Consider the following 24,060-nt stretch of genomic DNA (forward strand, 5'->3'; position numbering starts at 1 on the left):
CGGCACTTGCCTTCTATACCTCCGGCTCCTTTCAGGCATCAGCAGGGAACACATGCTCCATCTTGCAGTACACTACACATTACTGCATTCGCCAGGTGACTTCTGCACTGTATGCATGCAAGATGGACTTTATAAAGTTCCCAATGACCAAGGAGGCACAGAATGAGAGGGCTATAGATTTTGCATGAATAGCTGGCTTCCCCAAGGTTCAGGCTGCCATTGCCTATACGTACATCACCTTGCGAGCACCTTTAGAGGATCCAGAGGTTTACCACTCCCTGAATGTACAGATTGTCTGTGACCATACTCAGCGCTTCATGGCAGTAAGTGCCCAATGTCCAGGGAGCATCCATGATGCTTTCATCTTGCGTGAGAGCACTGTCTCATACCTGTTTGAGTGTTAGCCACAGAGGTGGATGTTGGGGGACAAAGGTTACGGCCTTGCCACCTGGCTCATGATCCCCCTCCGGAACCCTCTGACACAAGCCGAGCATCGCTATAATGACAGCCATATAGCCACATGCAACATCGTTGAAAAGATAATTTTAGTGATCAAGCAGCTTCCGATGCCTGGATCACTCTGGAGAATGCCTGCAATACTCCCCTCAGCAGGTCTCCGAGTTCATTGTGGTGTACTGCATGCTACACAACATAGCCATCATGAGGGGACAGGATTTGCCACTGGGGACTGCAGGACCACCTCAGGAGAGAGGGGAGAAGGTGGGGGATCGGGTGGAGAGGAGGAGGAGAACCACAAGGAGGAGGAGGAGATTAAGAAGGAGGGCGAGGAGCCTGGAAATGAACCCTTACCACCACCCCCACCACCATCATAGTGGAGGCATTGTGGAGCTTTCGGCACCGCAAAAGCCTTACGTCAGCAATTCATAATTCATCACTTTTCTTGAACAGTGAACGGCACGTTTCACCGATGCCTGCCCACTCTATCCCACCATATTGATTATTCCCCCTTTTATTCTGCAAATGAGACACTACACAGGTATGGTTAAGTTGAACAAAAGAATTTATTAATCATGCAGTAACTTGAATAAGATTTATTAAACATTGTAAATGTAATTTGGAAACTGGAATAAAAAATTCTTAAACATTATTGGGAACTTTTATAACTTAACAGAATTGGGAAACTTTTTAAACTTTTATAAAATAGCAACAACAACAAAACAGTAACAACAAAACAATGAAAGAACAACGAAAGAACAACCCCTTCACTGAACACCTTTTACCTGCAGCCCCTCCTCTCCCTCCCCCGCTCATCCTAACCCCCCGTCCCTTGCATCATGACTGTATCCAAGGTGTTACCAAGACGTCGTGCAGCAGTGTGGCCAGAGTCCTGCTGTATATGGGGGATAGACAATGGACACTCCATGTGTGGATCCCCTGGAGAAGGTCGGGTTATGGAAGGCCTGGCTTCTGAGTGGCAAGGCTCTTGCTCGGCCTCACCACCCACAGGTGCTGTCGGTTTGCATGCTGTGACACTGCCAAAGTTTGAAACCATCAATTGCACAATGCCATTGACAGCCTCGGTGTTCTCGTGGCTTGCAGCGACAATCTGCGACATGCCCGCCCTCGTGTCAGCGGATAGTGCCATAATGCTTGCGGAAAAAGCCTTCAAGACCTCCAGGAGATGTTGGCTGAGCTGGATGCTCTCCCTGGACAGTCCCACCATGTCTAGATGTGTGTCTGCCTGTCTGCTGTCTGTCAGCAGACTGCCTTTGCCGACTCACCCTCCAGAGGGACGGCATATGGGATTCAACCCTGGGAGTGCGTGGGTGCACACCACTTGGACCCAGGGCCTCGGATTGGTCAAAGCCCAAGAATGTGTCTTCCTGGTCAGGGCTACTGGCTGCAACTAAAAGAGGGGCTGATTGCATTGCACCCCCCCCCCCCCCCGTGACCACTGCCCCCGGAATAGCTTCATGAGTTTCCTCCTCCTGTGGAGGTTCCTTGTCCTTGATGTCTTTGTGGTGCCCCTCCTGCACTCCACATGATGGGCTGAGGTGGAGGCTTCCATTGGCAGATGTGGTGCCTCCTCATCTAAAAATAGAAAACAACAGAAGAGTGGTTAGCAGCAGGGGAGGGGACAGGGGGACAGGGGGAAGGTCGCATAACACTGGCTCATTTGAAGGACCGCCACTACTGCATTATAGATAGCCCACAGACATTGCATTACATTGCCCCAACCCTAGCCCACAGACATTGTATCACATTGCCCCAACCTTAGTCCAAAGACACTGCAACTTTGCCTCAACCCTAGCCCACAGACATTGCATCACATTGCCCCAACCCTAGCCCACAGACACTATAGGGTCAAGTTTCGGGCCACGTCTAGAATGGCGCAGCCCCGACTTGGAAGCCTGTTTTTCATGCCTAAAAGCGCGACAGAAAAATACCTCTTAATTCTCCGGCTCCTTGCTGGTCCGTGGGAGCTCGGCGCGGCGCGCAGACAGCAGCGGGGGGCGGAGCCACAGAGTCGTGCCGATTCTGCAAGTGGAGGGGGGCGGGGCTAAGTTAAATGAGGCAACGTCGTGCCGGCAGACCTGCCCGTTGGAGTGCGCGCGCACGCGCAGTAGCCCAGAAACATTGGCACTCGGCCATTTTTAAAGGAACTTAAAGAAAAGTGATGATTTGTCTCGTGGACCTCTGGAAAGGCTTGGGATTGAATTTTGGTGATTTGTTTGTGTCTGAAGGAGTGCTTTTAGCCGCACTGTTGAATAAATCACCTGCTGAAATCAGTGAGTGCTGCTTTTCGCTGCTCAACTTCCAGAACAGGTGCTGCATTGGTGCATGCAAATTAAGGACTGTGTGTTTTGAAAAATAAGAGTGTCAATTCAATACAGCAATGGAACAACGTCCGCCAAGAACAAAGAATTTCTTGCATGAGGCAGTGGAGATATTAGTTAACATCATTGAGCAGAGATGGCAGGAGCTAGATACCAGCAACAGAGGTCGCATAAAAGTGCCACCAAAAGAAATGAAGAAACGCTGGAACCAAGTTGCAGAAGATTACTGCGCAGTGGTGCATACCAGGAGATCTGGAAGTCAGTGTAAAAAGAAATGGCACGACCTTGGTCAAGTAGTTAGTGTAAGTAATATTTTCAATTATAATGTAATCGTATTTGTAATGTGACTATCTGTATGTCCCACCCTGCAGAAAGACGCACTCTGTAAAAAGTTATATTTTACTCTTTGCAGAAGAAATTGTCCCACAACAAAAGGGAAGCAACTCGAACAGGAGGAGGCACGCCCAATCTGCATCCACTGACACCCTTGGAACAGAGGGTAGCTGCCATGATGAGTCGTACATGGAGAAAAGCAATCAGTACAGCACAAGCTGGGCCCGCACGCAAGGAAGAGGGTAAGTCCTGAAAATGCATCGTGGCCCTTCAAATCAACCTGCTGCCTAGCCTGCTATGTGTGAGAGTACTCATGTCACCCATCCTGCCCCCTCCCTTGCTGTTAAACATTTGACTGTTCTGATGTATTTTGCAGAACATGATGATGATGATGATGATGATGATGATGCTGCCAACCCTGAGGATCCTGAAGATACAGAACAAGAACCAGTACAACCAGATGTGGATGATCCAGACTGGATGATGGCAGCGATGACTGAAATGTCCGCAGGGGAGAGCTTCCAAATTAATGTTTATGAGCCCCCATTAAGGGGCATCAGAGTTTCAACCCCATGCATAGGTTCTGGTTCCACCTTCCATGGTTTTGATTCCGATGTTGCGGGTCCCAGTGGTGCTGCTGGTGTAATGCAGCAGTTTACAGCCAGTGCACCACTGTCCGAGCCTGCGCCTCCCACTCGCATAGCTTCTGGTTCCACCTTCCATGGTTTTGACTCCGACAGTGCGGGTCCCAGAGGTACTGGTGATATAATGGAGCAGTTTACACCCATTCACCCACCATCCCAGCCCACGGCTCGCACTCGAGTGCTGTCGTCTGGAACACCGAGCGTCCCACCATCCCTGCCTGCGCCTCCTAGTGTAGTGGTGCCACGAGGCAGACCCAGGCAGAGGAGAAGGAGATTGGAGACACGCTCTCCTGAGATGCAGCGTGCAACAGATGCGACTCAGGTTATGGCATTGGTTATGGAGACCAATGAGCTTACCCGATCACTCATCGGTAGCGTCAGTGCAGTGGGTGAAGAAGTGACAGTCCTGATGGGAGAAATAGCATAATGACACGGGAACTTAGGGAGGGAATATCCGAGGGAGTGCAATCGACGGCACAGGTCGTCAGGAGGTAGCTGTTGCAATAAGGGCACACAGCCCGGCCAATCAAATGACACCCCCATGAGGAAGTGAACATTCACTGAGATGTGGATGAGACATGGTTGCAGCCTTTCTTTGCTGCTTTTGTTCTTGTTCTTGATGTAGCTGTAGTAGCGTTTTTCAAATTGAAATTGTTTTGTAAGTTTTGTAACTTTACAACTTATAAGTGATCTTAGGGTTTTTAAATGATCTTATAGTGTAAATGCTCTCTCATTTTGTATCTTATTTAATTTTGCACCAAAAAAGTGACCCTGAAGTTTGGGATCTTGAGAGTGTAAGATTTTTCAATTTGAAATTGTTTTCTAACTTTTGTAAATTTACAAGTTTATAAGTGATCTTAAAGTTTTTAAGTGATCTTCAAGAGTAATTTTAAAAAGTAAAGTTTGATACAACAAATATTTTATTACAGTGACGTTAACTTTTCAATAAAATATTTTTTCATTAAAACTGATTCATCTTCCATTAACACAACACAACGTAGGAACAACTGCAAAGAATAAACATGTCCATGCACAACAGTGGTCGCAGAGCCCTCAGGCATCAGTAGTTGAAGCGTTCACGGATGAGCTGCTGGCACAGGGCTCGAGCAATCGGTAAAGGAGCACGATGGACGGCCCTCCTCTGACCTCGTGCTCCGGCATCAGGCACTTGCATGCTTTCCTGATCGTTGTCATCATCCACATCCTGCTCTTCCGTAATACTATCATCATGCAGTGGACCCTCATGTGGGTCTTCTGGTTCCACTACCAGCTCTTGCTGCCACATGATGGCTAAGTTATGGAGCATGCAGCACACAACAGTGAAGTGACCGACAATCTGAGGAGAGTATTGCAAGTGGCCTCCGGAATGGTCCAGGCATTGGAAACGCTGTTTCAATATGCCAATAGTCCTCTCAATGATGCTGCGCGTCGCAATGTGCGCCATGTTGTATTGGCGGTCAGCTTCTGTCCGTGTCACGTGTAGGGGCGTCATAAGCCAGGTGGTCAGGCCGTACCCTTTGTCTCGCAGTAGCCAGCTCTGCCCTTCTGGCTGCTGCTCAAACATGTCAGATATAATGCTGTCACGTAGGATGAATGCATCATGGGTGCTGCCAGGGTATCTCGCATCGACTGACATGATGCGCTGCTTGTCGTCACACACGAGCTGCACATTGATGGAGTGGAAACCTTTTCTATCCCTGTACTGCTCGGAATCCTCCACAGGTGCTCGCAAGGCTCTGTGGGTACAATTAATGCAGCCCTGTACCTTTGGGAAGCCGACAATCCTGAAGAAGCCCACAGCCCTCTCATGGATCGCTTGTGCGGTCATTGGGAAATTGATGAAGTGATTCCTCCGCGCATACAGTGCAGCCGTAACCTGGTAAACGCAGGCATGTATTGCACATTGAGAGATGGCACACACATCTCCAGTTGTAGCCTGAAATGATCCCGAGGCATAGAAGGCAAGTGCAGCTGTTACCTTCACTTCAACAGACAAGGCAGTTGGCGTTCTGCTTCTGGGCTGCAAATCTGCTCTCAGCATATCACAGATCTCAGTGACAACTTCTCTGCTGAAACGCAGCCTTTTCACACAATCAGCCTCGCTCATGTCCAGGTACGAGCGCCTGACTCGATATTGCCGACGTGGGTAGGGTCTTCTGCCCATCAGCCTACGGACTTTGATGTTCCTGGTGCGGTGAGCTTGAATCAATTCTCTCCTATGCAGTGAATTGATGGAGATCCATTGCATAATACGTGGTGTTGGCAATGCAGCACCCATTCTGCAAATTTAAGTTTCAAACTGGCTATCTGGCTGCCTCTCCCTGGCCGAATGGCCTCAACTTCCCTCGCAGCTCGAAGGCTGCTTGCTGTGTCTTCGGCTGCCGTCGAGCCACTGACACCGCCCCTGTCTCCTACATGGAAGGCCTGCCTGAAGCACCGCAGCTTGAAGGCTGCCTGCTGTTTCTTCAGCTGCCATCGAGCCACTGACACCGCCCCTGTCTCCTACATGGGAGGAAGGCCTGCCTGAAGCACCGCAGCTCGAAGGCTGCCTGCTGTTTCTTCAGCTGCCGTCAGCCACTGCCACTGCCCCTATCCCGTGGCCGAATGACCTTAGCCTGCCTCGCAGCTCGAAGGCTGCTTGCTGTGTCTTCGGCCGCCATCAGCCACTGCCGCCCATCCTAGCCCGTTGCCGAATGGCCTCAGCTTTCCTCGCAGCTCGAAGGCTGCTTGCTTGCTGTGTCTTCGGCTGCCGTCGAGCCACTGACACCGCCCCCATCTCCTACATGGAAGGACGGCCTGCCTGAAGCACCGCAGCTCAAAGGCTGCTTGCTGCTTCACACAGGTAGGAATATTCAACATTTTGTCTTTGCTTTGTTTATAATTTTTTAGTTAGGGTGGCTCTTTATTTGTATAAGTAAGACTGTTAAATGCTTGTAGAATTTAATTACTTCCCTTCCCGCCCCACCCTCGCCACGCCCCTCGTTCCCTATGCCTGATTTGTAACCTACGCCTGATTTGTAAAGTGTAGGCAAGGTTTTTCTGAGCGTACAAAAATCTACACTTACTCCATTCTAAGTTAGTTTGGAGTAAATTTTCACTGCCTAAACTTTTAAAACAGGCGTAAGTGGCCGGACACGCCCCTTTTGAAAAAAAATTCTGTTCCAAAACGAATCTGTTCTAACTGACTAGAACTGGGGCAATTTCTAAGGTACTCCATTCTAAACCAGTTGCTCCAAAAAAATAGGAGCAACTCAGGCCGAATCCTGACCCCTATATCACATTGCCCCAACCCTAGCCCACAGACATTGCATCACATTGCCCCAATCCTAGTCCACAGACACTACATCACATTGCCCCAACCCAGCCCGGGGATTTTGCAGGACTTACCCTCAGGTAGTTGACTCCACTGAGGCACCGATCATAGCTGCCAAGCGCTCCTCCAGGTCCGTTAACGGCAGTGTCTGGAGGGACCACCGCCTGTACGCAGCTGCTCCTGGCGGTTGTGCAACAACTTTTCCTGCAAAGATAACAATTGGAATGGTTACCAGATGGCTCTTCTGCTCTTGTGGCACACACAGATAGCTACCAACGCATTATACCATACTGTGTGCATTTAATACAGTCCTCTGTTTAATGGCCCCGGTAGTTGCACATGGTTCATGAGGAAGACATCGAAGTGTAGAAACATCTTTTAAGATGCCAAAAAACAGTCTTACTAATGTGTAACGATCATTCATGGCAAATAAGGTGCAACACGAAGCCTACCTATACCAACATGTGTCAGATTTACAATTTAAGAACATAAGAACATAAGAAATAGGAACAGGAGTAAGTCATATGGCCCCTCGAGCCTGCTCTGCCATTCATGACTGATCTGATCATGGACTCAGCTCCACTTCCCTGCCCACTCCCCATAACCCCTTATCCCCTTATCGTTTAAGAAACTGTCTATTTCCGTTTTAAATTTATTCAATGTCCCAGCTTCCACACCTTTCTGAGGCAGTGAATTCCACAGATTTATAACCCTCTGAGAGAAGAAATTTATCCTCATCTCTGTTTTAAATGGGTAGCCTCTTATTCTAAGATCATGCCCTCTAGTTCTAGTCTCCCCTATCAGTGGAAACTTCCTCTCTGCATCCACCTTGCCAAGCCCCCTCATAATCTTATATGTTCCGATAAGATTACCTCTCATTCTTCTGAATTCCAATGAGTAGAGGCCCAACCTACTCAACCTTTCCTCATAAGTCAACCCCTCATCACCGGAATCAACCTAGTGAACCTTCTCTGAACTGCCTCCAAAGCAAGTATATCCTTTCGTAAATATGGAAACCAAAACTGCACGCAGTATTCCAGATGTGGCCTTACCAATACCTTCTATAGCTGTAGCAAGACTCCCCTGCTTTTATACTCCATTCCCTTTGCAACAAAGGCCGAGATAACATTGGTCTTCCTGATCACTTGCTGTACCTGCATACCATCCTTTAGCATTTCATGCACAAGTACCCCAGGTCCCGTTGTACTGTGGCACTTTGCAATCTTTCTCTATTCAAATAATAACTTGCTCTTTGATTTTTTTCTGCCAAAGTGCATGACCTCACACTTTCCAAATTATACTCCATCTGCCAAATTTTTGCCCACTCACTTAGCCTGTCTATGTCCTTTTGCAGATTTTTTGTGTTCTCCTCACACATTGCTTTTCCTCTCATCTTTGTATCATCAGCAAACTTGTCTACATTACACTCAGTCTCTTCTTCCAAGTTGTTAATATAGATTGTAAATAGTTGGGGTCCCAGCACTGATCCCTGCGGCACCTCACTAGTTACTGGTTGCCAACCAGAGAATGAACCATTTGTCCCAATTCTCTGTTCTCTGTTAGTTAGCCAATCCTCTATCCATGCTAATATATTACCCCCACCCGTGAACTTTTATCTTGTGCCGTAACCTTTTATGTCGCACCTTGTCAAATGCCTTCTGGAAATCCAAATACACCACATTCACTGGTTCCCCTTTATGCACCCTGTTCGTTACATCCTCAAAGAATTCCAGCAAATTTGTCAAACATGACTTTCCCTTCATAAATCCATGCTGACTCTGCCTGACCGAATTTTGCTTTTCCAAATGTCCTGCTATTGCTTCTTTAATAATGGAATCCAACATTTTCCCAACCACAGATGTTAGGCTAATTGGTCTATAGTTTCCTGCTTCTTGTCTGCCTCCTTTTTTAAATAGGGGCATTACATTTGCAGTTTTCCAATCTGCTGGCACCTCCCCAGAATCCAGGGAATTTAGGTAAATTACAACCAATGCATCCACAATCCCTGCCACTATTTCTCTTAAGACCCTAGGATGCAAGCCATCAGGTCCAAGGGATTTATCTGCCTTTAGTCCCATTATCTTACTGAGTACCACTTCCTTATTGATTGTGATTGTGTTAAGTTCCTCCCCCCCCTAAAGCCTTTTGACTATCCACTGTTGGAATATTGGTAGTGTCCTCTACTGTAAAGACTGATACAAAATATTTGTTCAGAGTTTCTGCCATCTCCATGTTCCCTATTACTAATTCCCCGGTCTTGTCCTCTAAGGGACCAACATTTACTTTAGCAATGAACGAATGCATGAATAAAAATCTTACTTACTCTGACGACCCTGCAATGGTCATTGAACTTTTTCCGACACTGCTGATGGTCCCTTTTGATATTATCGACTGAGGAAACCTCCTCAGGCACGCTGGTCTACAGATGCCTTCGCACAGCTGGGTGGTGTTTATCGGCACCCCTCCTATAAAATTCCCCCATCTGCTTTGCACAGCTACAATGAGGGCCTCGTTTGCCTCATAACTGAACTTTTGGGTTCTCTATCTGCTGAAGTCCCCTTCCATCGTGGCTGCTTACTCTGTGAAAAATAGCTGATCCAGCCCTGATTGTACTGTGCATGCGCAGGCATACCCTGATAGCTGACCAGAATCATGGAAAGAAGAAAGAAATTGGAAAAAAAAAATTTTGCGCATGCGCAGAAGGTTCGTTTTCTTTTTTTCATCACAAATTTTGGCTTCGGCGCACAAATTCACTCTTGCAAGACTGGATTTAGTCCTATCGCTATCGCTGGTCACCATTCGGTGCAATTTGCGATGTCCAGCGATACTGCTATCTCGGCGCTAAAACAAAAATACCGTTATGATTATCGCCCAAGAACGGCCGAAATCGCTAAAACCCAAATTTCTAGCCCAATCATCTGAGTGATGTCAGCACCAAGGAAGAGCACCCTTCTCTGTATGGCTCTATCCTTCACGAATACCGAAATGCTACGTAGTACAGATTCAATTTCATTACAATGAATTTTAAGGTGGACACAATGGCCTAGAAATTCAATTGTGTAGTGCCCGTTGTTTGGGTGCTACGGGTGGCAAATTGGGCCTAAAATTTCAATATATGTGGGTAGAACAAATGAAGGCCAGAGAGTCCATGTGCTGCGCTTTATTATGCCAGAGCGAACTGAGTATGCTCATACCAAAACATGTGACAAACCATGTGACAATACATTACACTGCTTTTCCCTTTAAAAAAACAGTATGTATTCCCCTCTCAAATACAACAAAACCATGGTCCCACCTTTTCCAACATTACATGTTCCTCATAACAAAAACTCCAGGTTTACAAAAAAATTAACGACAAATCCTACAAATGAACTGCAAATCCAGTTTAATAACAGGTTTGCGGAGCCTTCCTGATGTCCTTACAGAAGGTTTTGGTGTTGAACCAATTTTCAGGCTGTTTTGTTTTGGTTCCAAACTCAAAGATGACCCTGTTTCTATCTCAGACTTGTTTGGACCTGGTACTTCAGTTACTGAAGTCTGAACTGAGTCAAACTCATGTGTGTGTTCATGATCAAGTCACTGTCCAATCCACGCCAGTAAACATAGCTTCTTGCAATTGATTTTATACTGACGACCCCTAGATGTTCAGTATGAAGATCGGCCTGAATTATATCTCTCAAATAAATAGGTACAACCACTCTGTTTCCCCACCTGATACAACCTTGCTCATAAGACAATTCAATATGGCAATTATGGAATGGTTTCAATTCTGTGTCCATACACTGATCAGTCCAGTCATTCAGGGTGTGTTCATATACTCTTTTCAGAACTAAGTCCTTTTGAGTCTCATCTGCACTCGCAGTTGCATTCATGGGAAAGTCTTTGTCAACTGCACCGAGCATGAAAAGAGCACTTTCTCTCCCAACACATGAGTCCTCATGTGGCAACCTGGACAAGGCATCTGTGATTGTGTTCTGCTTTGAAGTGCAATATTCAAACATGTAGATATATTGTGACAGCAACACTGCCCAACGTTGCATTCTTGATAAGGCCATTGCAGGGATGGCAGATTTGGGCCCCAATATTGCTAGGTGCGGTTTGTGATTGGTAATCAAGGTAAACTTTCTGCCAATCAGGAACTGTTGGAAATTCTTGATTCCAAACACTATGGCGAGTGTTTCCTTTTCAATTTGCGCACAGCTTCTTTCACTCTTTTTGAGGGTTTGTGATGCGAATGTGATTGGTTTCTCTTGGCCGTCATCCATTACATGGTTTAAGACAGCTCCCACACCGTAGCTGGAAGCATCACACACTAACTTAATCTCATGCTGTGTGTCGTAGTGCACAATTTGAGCATCACTAGAGAGACTTCTCTTACAAGCGTTGTAAGCTTCCTGTTGTGCTTTCATCCACTTCCATTGGACATCCTTCTTGAGGAGCTCGTGCAATGGAGCTAACATGGTCGCTAACTCAGGTAAGAAATATGTGTAGTACTGGACCATTCCAAGGAAAAATCTTAACTCAGACATGTTCTGTGGCTTTGGAGTATTGATGACAGCATCAACCTTTTCCTTCACTGGTTGCAAGCTATTTGCATCAACTTTCAGACCAAGGTACACAACCTCGGGCTGCACAAAAGCATATTTGCTCCTTTTCAATTTGACATTGTGGGCATTCAACCTTTGAAGTACCATATCCAACATTTCTAGATTTTCTTCCTTGCTGCTTGTTAACACCAGCACAACATCTTAATTGGATAAGCAATTTGGAAATCCTTGCAGCAGCTTATCCACCGTAGCCTGGAAGATTTTGGGGGAGGACATTACACCTTACGGCAGCTTGGTGTATGAGTACAGTCCCTTGTGTGTGTTGATGGTGAGATACAGTTGACTCTCTGTCAACATTCAGCTGAGTGTAAGTATGTGTCTGGTCAAACTTGGAGAGAACCTTTGACCCAGAGAATGCTGCATACAAATCTTGCGATGTCGGTAACGGGTACTGCTCATCGTCAACTGCTTGGTTGATAGTAACTTTGTAGTTACCGCACAAGTGTACAGTTTTGTCTGCTTCAGACACTACCACAATCAGGTTAACCCATTCACTTTTGTCAGTTTTTACTGGCACTCTGTTCTCTCTGAGTTTCACTAGCTCTTCCTCCACCTGACTTTTCAACGCATAGGAGACTGCCTTGCCTTACAATAGACAGGCTTCGCGTTGGACTTGATGCAGATATGCGTGTCACACCCAGTGATGCCCTCATAACTGCCTGTGAACCTGCATTTGTACTTGCTCAGCATTGTGTCGAGTCACTTCTTTGAAGCACTTACACTGAAGACGTTTTTTCAGTCTAGTTTTATCTTTCTCAATCAGTCTTTGCCCATGAGAGTTGGCCTGTTGTTGTAGCTCACTACAATTATGGGCAGCTTTATTGACTGGCCATTGTGTTGAACTGTACATTCCATTTGACCACATGTCTCTAGGATTTCTCTGGAGAAGGTTTTTAACTCTACGGTACTCTTCGTAAATGGTATTTGATTAAACTTACTCTCATATGTGCCCTTACTCATGATAGAGCAGTCCGCCGACGTGTCGATACACATATCAATATATTGCTCGTTGATCAAATGTTTTATATGGAAATCTTTCTCACAACTGCAGCATTGCCGCTAGCGGCACAGATACTGTAGATGTCTAGTTCTTCAACATCAGGTATGTTCATTTCAATATTGTGAACTCTTCCCTTTTGTTGTCGCTGCTTTGCATTACCACTAGAATGGTTCTTACTTCCTGCTTTAGATCTAGCTCTGCAAGCTGTTGAAATATGGCCTTATTTCTACCAGTGAAAACACTTCACATTTTTATATTAGCAGGGCTGTGATGAGTGATTTCCATTGCAGCGAAAACAATTCACTGAACTGCTCTCACCGACATGCTTTTGACTCAGTCTCACAGCTTTAGATTTGGCGGTGGTTTTGTGACTGTAGACCTCAGCTGCACTAATCACTTGAGTTGGACGGAGCTCCCTAGCAGTCTTAGACACTTTCTCCATAGATAGGGCAATTTTGCATGCTAAGTCAAACGTTAGGTTCGGAGTGTTCAGTAACTTGGACTGTGTGCGCTCCACCAGTCCACACACAGTCGCAACACATGATCTAAAAATGTACCGAAGTTACAATACAATGACAGGTTCTTAAGAGCTACAATGTACTTACCGATAGTTTCACTTTGTTTTTGGTTTCTGGTACCAGACTTATAGCTCTCTGCTATTTCTAACAGCTTTGGGTCAAAATGGTCCTCAAGTTTCTCAACAATCTCTTCAAATGACGCATCCTTCGCTTTCCCTGGCGCAAGTAGGTTTGTCAATGTTCCATAGACACCTGGCCAGATTTCCGTTAGAAAAATTGCTTTCTTCCTTTCACGAATTACTATATTTTGAGCTTGAACATTCTCATCTGCACCTTCAGTCTCAATAATGTTATTGGCCCTAAAAAAACATCTTCATCCACTCAGTGTAAGAACCGAATGGTTCGTGAGCTCGGTCATACATGCCGAGGGTTCCGATGAATCCCATAGATGCGGCCATGATTGTTCCGATCCCGTCGAACAGTGACTCAGCACGCTACCTCTGTACCTGTGTGAATCAATGTCACTGTTGCTGTCAATGTCACGCGAAGACGAAGCACAAATGATTCTGCATGAACATTAATGGGAAAACATCACAAAAATTCAGTTTATTTGTCACAAATTCACCTTAAACGTATCCCCTTGAAGGTTGAACACTGTGTGCTTCCATGACCCCTAAAAATGGCTTTGGGTTCCCATCCTTGTCACAAAAATGTAATATAGGTGGGTAAAACAAATGAAGAACAGCGACACGATGAGTTGCTAGTCCTTGTGCTTGCTTTATTCGGTCAGAGTGCTCATATCAAACCATGTGACAAACCATGTGATAATACATCACAAAAATGGCATCTGAGCGGATGTGCCTGATGCTATTTTGGTGAGGGCAGTAGGGCCACAGTTAGGAGCATGTGCTGGAAGTATGGTAAGTAGGCACAGTGTGATGAAAATCAGCGTGCAATGCAGATTTGTCACCACGCTGCCATTTTCATCATGATGTGTTAATCTTGCACAGCTGGACATGCGTTCAGCAACAACAAGGATCCCCACCAGTGCTACTTAAAGGGATGATCAACAACTTTCAGGTAACTTGCTTTTTATTTCTAGTGTGTGATGCTTCTGACTTCAAGACGACTTACTCCCAGTCATTGGTGCTCTAGTTTACATCCCCCTTGTTCTGCAACATGACAAGGAGATGCAGCAGAGGCAGCAAAGACAAGAACAAGTTGCTCACCAGGAAAGGAGGAGGAGGGGGAGAAGGATTCTAAGCAGGAGGCCATACCCATCTAGGGTCTTCCAAGACAATTCTCTTACCTCAACCTGAGCCAGGAGCAGTGTCTGAGACATCTGTGCTTTATGAAGTAGGTGCTCACAAAACTCTGCCACCTCTTGCAACCAGACCTGCAGCCTCACACCAGGGCAAGGGCACCGATTTCTTTGCGTCGGGATCATTCCAGGCTGGAACAGGTGACATCTGTAACATCTCACAGTTTGCCATCCACTGCTGCATAAAAGAGGTGACAGAAGCTCTTTATGTCAGGAGAGGGGACTTCATTTCTTTCTCTCTGACTAGAGAGAAGCAGTCAGAGCGTGCATGTGGCTTTGACAGGATAGCAGACCTCCCCATGGTGCAGGGCGCCATCAACTGCCACACATGGCTTTGCCAGGATAGTGGACTTCCCGACGGTGCAGAGGTGGTTTTGCAGACTCCATATATAAATGCTGAGATGTACCGCAATCGCAAAGGTTACCACTCGCTGAATGTGCAGATGGTTTGCGACCATCGTCAGCAGGGCTTGATGATGAATGTCCAGTATCCTGGCAGAAATTGCGATGCTTTTATTATGCGCCAGTCTGCTGTTCCGTCCGTCTTTGAAATACCAAGACAAATCAGAGGGTGGCTACTGGGTGACAAGGGCTATCCCTTGACCACCTGGCTCATGACTCCACTCTGCAACTCAACCATACATAGCCAGTATGCGCATAACAAGAGTCATGCTGCCGCATGAATGTGAATGTGAGGTATGAGTTGTGTTTGGTAGAGATTGTTAGTAGGTCAGTGATGAGGGTATGGTGCATTGAGCATTGTTTGTGGCTAATGGTGCAGACAGTGGGATATGGCATTTGAAGAAGAATTGATTCAACTTGACCACTCGTGTGAAGTCATTAAACTTCTTCCTGCATTGAGTCCAGGTCCTCAGGTCTATGCTGTTGGCATTTCCACAATGGCTATCTGATTCCATTTTAATCTGGACTGTTGTCTGAAGAGGCTCCTGACCCATTATGGAAAGAGGACCTCTCTCCTGTAGTTGACCTTCTGGAACAAGGTCTCCAGTGCTGCCTCCGAGGACCTTGGAGCCCTTTGTCTGGTTGTTTGAGCCATTAATCAGTCTTCTCCTTTCTCACACTTGTCTCAGTTCCAGCAGCTGCTGTAGACATAATGCCACTTCCCTTTAAAAGTGGCAGACTGCCTTTAAGAATGCAGGCTAGCTTTAATTGGAGCTAACATCGCATGAACGTGGACCCCCTGCTGAGCATTCAACCACTCAGCAGCGTGTTCAGCGCTGTGCTGAATGCTACATTGATGTAAATTAGCAGGCAGCATGAAGTTTGCATGCTGCCTGCAGTCCTCCGAATGGGTGCTATCCAATTTCTAGGCCAATCAACCTACTCTTTGATTGCTCTGCATGCCTACACATGGCTTTGTTACCTATGTGCGTGCTTCTTCAAGGTGTCATCTGAGAGCCAGTATTCCAATGGTGGTAGTTCCTCATGCTCTACAAAAGGCTCCTTGACAGGGAGCTGGGGCTGGCTGTAATTCCTGGGCAACCTGGTGCCATCTCCCAAGTTTCACTTGCATGTTGCTGTCCGGAATGAGATGGCAGTATCAGGCAGGTGAACTCCAGCTTTTGCCATTCAAATAGGCCCTGGATCTGTGCCCCCATTGAACAGTAGGATTGCTAGTCTATTAGTAGCTATCAGATCCTGAAAACGCCGAGTACCATGCTCCCTATCTATCTCAATGCTCCAGAGCTACAATATGTGTTTCTATGGAGGTGGAGCCACCAGCTGCTTCTAAGCTCGGATCTGCCGCAGATTCCAATGAAGTTGCCACTCGCTCCATTGGTTCCTGCAACCGAGACAATGCTTCATTTTCATGTGCCACGAAGCACAGCTCTAGACTCAAGAGTTACATCTATCAGTTGCCGCACATCTTTATTAATTGACCTCAGTGCTTTCATGTATGTGTGATGTTCCTTAAAGAGTTTTCTTTTCAGCCGAGCAGCCATGAGTTCTGGGTTTCACAGCTCCAAAGCCATTGGCACCCTTCTCCTCAGCCCCAACTAGGAAAGAGGAGGAAAAGCAACATAGGATGGAGCAAAAGAGACTGCTACAGCGTTTACTGCAAGCTGCGTCAAAGCACATCTTATATCCTTCTTTCTTCTCCTCTTTGTAACATGGTCTATCTTTGATACCAGTGCATAACTCGCCCTCTCCCCACTCCTCCCGTTCTCTCGTGCTCTGTGAATCGCCTTGTACCACATCCTCACTTCCACTTTCTAATTATCCTTGGTGAAAGTATCTGAGCTGGTGCCTGGGAGTGAGGAAACAAATGCTGCAGCTGGTGAGTTGGAGAAGTTTAGAGAAACATAGACATAGAAACATAGAAAATAGGTGCAGGTGTAGGCCATTCGGCCCTTCTAGCCTGCACCGCCATTCAATGAGTTCATGGCTGAACATGCAACTTCAGTACCCCATTCCTGCTTTCTCGCCATACCCCTTGATCCCCTTAGCAGTAAGGACTTCATCTAACTCCTTTTTGAATATATTTAGTGAATTGGCCTCAACTACTTTCTGTGGTAGAGAATTCCACAGGTTCACCACTCTCTGGGTGAAGAAGTTTCTCCTCATCTCGGTCCTAAATGGCTTACCCCTTATCCTTAGACTGTGACGCCTGGTTCTGGACTTCCCCAACATTGGGAACATTCTTCCTGCATCTAACCTGTCTAAACCCGTCAGAATTTTAAACGTTTCTATGAGGTCCCCTCTCATTCTTCTGAACTCCAGTGAATACAAGCTCAGTTGATCCAGTTTTTCTTGATAGGTCAGTCCCGCCATCCCGGGAATCAGTCTGGTAGACAGTTTAGGGCAGAGGAACACAGAGCAGGATCATGCTGCACGAATGCCTGGGTAGCCTTGTCCTCATCATCCCTTTCATTATCATTGGCATAATCGATCAGGAAGAAATTTCTTCCCTACTGCTTCTCAACCTTCTCATCATCACCGTCCTTCTCCTCTGTCTTTCATTACAGTGGTGGAGCTGTGGGAAAGGAGGGTAGAAGCAAAGAATTGGTGAGTTTTATCCCCTTGGGATTAAGGAGATAGAGAAAAGGATAAAAACTTCCGTCTATGTCGAGCCTCACAGGGATGCCAGTGTGATAGTTTAGGTACCATGTTGCTTTCTTTGTGCAGTTGTCCGTGCTATAGAAATAATTCTTGCAAAGTGTGATGTATGTAGGCACCTTTAGTAATGAATCCACGAGGCAGGGTATGATACTTAAACTGGGTAGACTGTAGCCCTTTATTTACAGCTCCTCGAGTAAGGACACCATGCTGTGAGCTCCCTTTTATACTAGGTTACCTGCAATGTGCAGGTAACCCTTAGGTCTCCAGCAGCAGCACCCTCTGGTGTATAGGTAAGGTATGTACAGTGTAAGGGTACATTCAGTGTTACATAACAGTGTTACAGACTTCACACAACAAACAAGCATGCATATATAACAACACAACACTCCCCCCTAAGCATTTTAATATCCTTATTGTCATGACCTGGGGAGGTGATCAGTAGTGGGCTATGGGAGGTTGTGGTGAGGGTTGTGTGGGTGCCAGGTGTGACCCCTGTGCTTGAGGCTGGTCTCATGTGTTTCCTCTCCCTCACACACAGACCATGTGGGTGTCACTGTTGTGGGATCCCTAAGGGGTGGGTAGCCACAGCAGCCGTGGGTAGGGTGCATACTCTGTGATGTGGGTAATTGTGTGGTGGTGGGCAGGGTCACAGGGCTGGGTGGGCTCCTTGTCCACCAATTGGGATGAGAGTCAGGTCAACCCAGGGTTTGCCAGGGAAGCTGGAGGGTATTGGTCTCTCGCTCCTGGTGTTGGCCCTGGTGGCCAGGGGGTGTAGGGCTGGTCTGGGGCAGGTTGCCAGTGGTGGTGGCTGTGCTGCCCATTGACCACTGTCCCTGTAGTGGGTCTGCTCCCACTGGGTGTGTGTGACCTTCCAGGGGCATCACATTTGTTCCAAAGGTCCAGGCTACATGGTCAGGTAGCCTGCTGGACCTGGGGGTCTCCCACAGGGGGATTCCTCTAGCATCAGCATGGTCCCAGTAGGACCCAATGTCCTTTACCAGTCCTACCAGTATACATGACACCTTGGCTCTGATCACACATAGTCGAGCCTGCGTTATACATTACAGCATTTGCATCACTTTTAGGTGTCATGGTCTCACCAAACATGGTTACATTAGGCATTTCAAATTCTCTGTCATAATTATCAAACATAACAAGCTTGTTCTTAACCTTACCTACACAAGCATTTATCTCACTAGTCACATTAGTTACACCAGCATCACAATTTATTGTTCACATTGCATACATTTTCATTCTTGCACCCTTTTGTTGCATCTTTTGCTTTAAAGTCCTTGCCCTCATTTAGTTGAAACTGTACCTTTAAATTTCTTTGCTTACCGGTCTCCTTTAAGAGAGCCTCCCAATCCGATTGGCCGCTCGGTGCCACATGTCACTCCTCCAACGCTGCCCCTCGTGTGGTATGGCCGTGGCCATTTTGATTACAGGTTCTGCTCCTCGTGGTGCAGCCACCATCTTCTGGCTCTCCTTCAAGTAGGCTGTGGTGGTCTTTTCTTCCACAGGTTCGGCCCTGGATGTTGGGAATCCACTTCTTTCAACAATGTTCACCTCTTGGAGTCCTGCCCCAGCCCGGAAAGTGGAGTTTGGCTTTTCGGTCCTGGAGATTTCACCGTGGTGTTGTGGAGTTGTCACCGCGCAGTCGAGCTGGACGGTGGGATCTCTAGATGCAGCGATGGATCCATGTTCGATGTCAATTGCTGGAGCCCAGAGGCCATTGCCACTTTGACTGATTTGGACTGGGTTCATCCAATTCCTTCCCAGCAGCGTGGGACCATCGCTAACAATGATCCACAGGAGGAATTTGTTCAACACACCACCCTGGGAGACCTAGACGTCCACGCTGCCAACGATTTGGATTTTACCTTTGTTGTAGGTGAGCAGCTGCGCCTGGACAGGAGACAGTTTTGGTCGAGTGGTGGGATTCATCAACATTTTTTCAAAGGTCGTTTGGCTCATCACAGACTGGCTCGCCCATGTGTCAATCTCCATGGAAACTGGGACCCCGTCGATGTCTACTTCCATCGTCCACGGAGAACTTTTGGTGGAGCAGGTATAAACTCAATACTCTTCTTCCAGGGTTTGAGCAGCTTCACCTTCATCTGTGTCGGAGCCCCAGTGATCAACCAACTCATCAGAGACGCGGTGAGTACACCTTTTTCTGCACATTCTTTGGAGGTGCCCTTTCTCTTTGCAGCCTTTGCATGCATAGTCTTTGTAGCGGCACTGGTGGGCCCTGTGGTTTCCTCCACAGCGCCAGCACGGGGCCATCCGATTTGCCCCATTGGCGGACTCAGGGCAGCATTCCTGCCTTTCGAAGTGTCCATGCGGTGCACTGCACTCGCCGGTTTAGAGTCCTGGGTCAGTAGTCACCTGGAGTCGCCGGCCAAAACCATGTTGGTCTGGCTCACTTGAATTGCTTTCTGCAGGGTGACCGTGATGTCGGCAGAGAGCAACTTGTGCAGAAGGCCCTCGTGGCCGATTCCAGTGAAGAATATGTCCCTTAGTGCTTCATTAAGGTGGTCTCCAAAATCACACAGTGCAGCTAGTCTTCTTGAGTGAGCAGCATACTTAGTAATTTCTTGGCCTTCGGGTCGCCGGTAAGTGTAGAACCTGTGCCTGGCTGTGAGGATGCTTTCTTTCGGTTTTAGTTGCTCCTGTATGAGTGTTACAAGTTCCTCATAGCTTTTGGTGGTTATCTTCGCTGGGGCTAGTAAGTCCCTGACGAGACAATGGATAGTGGGCCCACAACTGCTAAGCAGGATGGCCCTGCGCTTGTTCGGTCATGTAGCCTGTGTGTCCCCGTCCAGGTCGTTGGCTATAAAGAAATGTTCCAATCTTTCTACAAAAGCATCACAATCTTCCCCCTCTGTAAATTGCTGAAAGTTGCTGAGATTAGACATGCTGAGCATGTAGTTCGTGACCTCGTATCCTCGTCGGCAGTTGTGGTGTATGTAGGCACCTTTAATAATGACTCCACGAGGCAGGGTAAGATACTTAAACTGTGTAGTCTGTAGTCCTTTATTTGCAGCTCCTCGAGTGAGGACACCAAGCTGTGAGCTCCCTTTTATACTGGGCTACCTGCAGCATGCAGATAACGCTCAGGTCTCCAGCAGCAGCACCCTCTTGTGTACAGGTAAGGTATGTACAGTGTAAGGGTACATTCCGTGTTACATAACAGTGTTACAGACTTCACACAACTAACAAGCATGCATATATAACACAAAGTGTGTTGGAAATATTGATGAGACGTGTTGCAAAGTTATCTGCGACTCAAGAGAGTGAACCATGCACTGTTCCTTCCTTACCTGGTTTTCCTACAGTCTGAAGCTTAAGTGCACAGACTGAACTGTTCTTGTAAAGGCTGCACTCCAGTTTCCATGCACTGCAGCAGCTTACACCCGTTTTACATGGGATTTATGCCAATGACTACTCCAATGGATAGGCAAATAAACTGACCTAGGAAATCCAGTGAGTGCTATCTTTTGTCATTGACATAACAACAGTGGAACTCACCACGTGAAAATTCTCCCCAATATATTTTTCTTCAGATTGTGGTTTTAGCTGATAGTTAAATCTTTATCATTTTATTTATTAAATGAAAAACATATTTGTTTCTGTCATCCTGACTGTCAATGCTTGGCAATTGTTAATGGATTCCATCAAAAATATGGAAGCTTTATTTTATGCACATGAACTTCATAATGAAATTGGCACTCTATATTTGAGAAACATCTGCTTTCTAAAACGAGCCTGCCAGTTTAACTGATTACTCACTCATTCCAGTTGTTAGCAGCAACTAGTTTTGCCGTAGTCTTGGGCAGTTTGCCAGTGGAAATACCACTCAAAAATCAATTTTTCCCCTCAGTGGCAACGTTCAAAGTTTAAATATGCAAATATACACCAAGCAGTGCAAGTTTTCCACAACTCCCACAGGGAGAGCACAGAGAGCAGTGGCTGCTAATTCTGTCCATCTGTTAAATCGAAAACATATTTTATCTACTTCAAGCGTGGTTGGAGCTCTGTCCTACTGGGAATAGGGCTCCAGTCTATAATCATTACACCCGTGCCCCAAGGAGATGCATTTAGTCAATGGTGGTAGCCACACGTCCAGCAGTTATCCAGTCTGGTCTCCACTGAGGATGTTAGCCATGACTCAGTGGGTAGCACTCTCGCTTCTGAGTCAAAAAGTTGTAGGTTCAAGTCCCACTCCAAAGACTTGAGCACAAAATCTAGGCTGACACTTCAGTGCATTACTGAGGGAGTGCTGCACTATTGGAGGTGCCATCTGTCAAATGAGACATTAAAGTTGGATGTAAAAGATCCCATGGCACTATTTCAAAGAAGAGCAGAAGGGATCTCCCTGGCCAATATTTATCCCTCAACCAACATCATTTAAACAGATTACCTGGTCATGATATCATGGTAAATTAAGTTGACACCAGCTGTAATAGCATTCCAGATGACTGCCAATCAAAAAATCATACTCCCTGATTGTGAAAATTGCTTTTTTCATTTTTTAATCCTAACACGGCAATTCTCTTATAATTAGAGTGTGATATAATTTTTAATTATGAATAATAATACTTACTAGAGGTATTCCCAAAACATTAAGAATGGACAATTCCTAAAACTATGAGTCTATTCACCATTTCTAAAAGGCTTTTTTCAGTCTGAGTTTTTAATGCAGAGTCTAGTTTTGGCCCAGTGTGACATGAATCTAGTGTCATGAAGATTATTAGTTTTTAGTTACCAAGAGGTCATGTTCCTCTGTCATGTCACTGTTAACTGCTCTTGTTAGATTCATAAAAGGTTCAGAACATAAGCAAGTCTGAAGTGAGATAAGCCTGTGCCATCCAGAGTCTAAGTATAATTATTTGATCATGGCTCCTTTACGCTATGAGGCCAATAATGTGACCACAGTGACTGAGGCTCTCTCTGTGCCCGACATACTGAGCATCAATTGCTTGGAAGGCTCTCCAAGGCCCCATTTGCAATGTAATGCTGATGGGTCTATTCCCATAATTCTGCTGGTCATCAGTCACTCAGTGCCCATTGGAAATGGCAATGCAAGGGAGAGCCACAGGGAAAGTGAGAGGCTTTTTCCTGGGTAGCCCTGGACTTCTACTAGGGCCGACAAAATTGTCTGCTTCTGTGCAGTTTTGCCTCGAAAGACTGATATGAAACCATCGTCCTCTGCAAACCCCCTCCCCCAGCCCAAAAAAGGAAATTATGCATTCAAAGTAGTAGCAGCCCTTTAGGAATTGCTGGTGTAAGAAATCCCACCCTTGCAAATTTGATGATCTCCCAGCAGGTATGAACAAAGTGCAGGAAGCCACATAAGCTGACCTATCATTATTTTGTGAGGTCGGCTCATTTGTGGGAACCTTTGGGGCAGTGGTCTCGGCACTTCACATCCATGATTGCATTATTAGCCTTCATGTTTCTTTCCCTGCCTCCCCTGAACAAAATCAAGCTGTGCCATTAATACCTCTACAACCCATAATCCTTTTTCTCAATTAATATTGCTCTTGTTTAAAGGTGCCAACTAGTCCCAAATCAATTTGGAATCTATTTCCTAATGGCTTTGTCATAAGACTGAACTGGGAAGGGCTGCCTAGAAATAGACAGCAGCAAACTTATAGTTGAGCACATCAGGGAGACCTGAGATGGAACTTTGAATTTGTTTTTTCTTCAGCGTGCAATCAATACCAGGTGTTATCTGTCACTTGTGTTGCTGCACATCTGTACAATAACAAGAGGTAACATTGATTTAGTCTGGACAAATTCAGCAAGCATTGGAAGAGATCCATACTGGCTCAATTTTGACCACTTCAAATTTCAAATTACTTTGAAATCTGCCCATAAAAAAAAAATCAGTTTTCATTATTATAGATCCGTCTTCTTCTTCGGCAGTCCCTCGTATCGAGGATGACTTGCTTCCACAACAAAAAAGGATGAGTTCACAGGTGTTTCGATGAAGGGCCTGATATTCCAGATCCTGAACTACATATTTAAGGTGGAAGATGCCTGCACTTGGATTTTGTTAACGTGTGGTGACCGTTGCACACCAGCCACCACACGGGCTTGACAGAGCTAGGTCTTGGTCCAGTGGCAAGGATTAGCCAAGACAACTGGAGACCAACTCTGTTGCACGGGCTTGGTGCACATACATATCACAGTGTGAGCTGGCCCATGCCTCTTCTGGGCCTCGTACTCTCACCTCTCCTGGGCCCTGATCTCTCTCTGCTCCTCTGCACCGGTCATTCCCCGCACCTCCACCTCGATCATTCGCCGCATTTCTGCTGTACGTGGGTTCCAGTGAAATTCCTGCCCATGCACCAATCGGCGACCTAGGTTTTGGTGATGTCATCCAGTCACCCTCCTCGAAGCCGTCGCCCTCTTGGAACAGCTCGCACTGTATCTTGAA

General features: G+C 46.4%; 1 long non-coding RNA gene across 2 annotated transcripts in view; it reads right to left on the minus strand.

Moving 5' to 3' along the window:
* Positions 1-1,935: 1,935 nt before the first annotated feature.
* LOC139281458 (uncharacterized) overlaps positions 1,936-24,060 on the minus strand; it is a 39,229-nt gene continuing 17,104 nt past the window's right edge. For both annotated transcript variants that reach the window (XR_011596882.1, XR_011596881.1), the window contains 2 exons: positions 7,163-7,292; positions 1,936-2,052 (listed from right to left, as the gene is read on the minus strand). This is a non-coding gene — a long non-coding RNA (uncharacterized lncRNA). The remainder of the gene's footprint in view (positions 2,053-7,162; positions 7,293-24,060) is intronic.

The sequence above is a fragment of the Pristiophorus japonicus genome, chromosome 15 (assembly GCF_044704955.1).
Source record: "Pristiophorus japonicus isolate sPriJap1 chromosome 15, sPriJap1.hap1, whole genome shotgun sequence".
NCBI classification, from domain to species: domain Eukaryota; kingdom Metazoa; phylum Chordata; class Chondrichthyes; family Pristiophoridae; genus Pristiophorus; species Pristiophorus japonicus.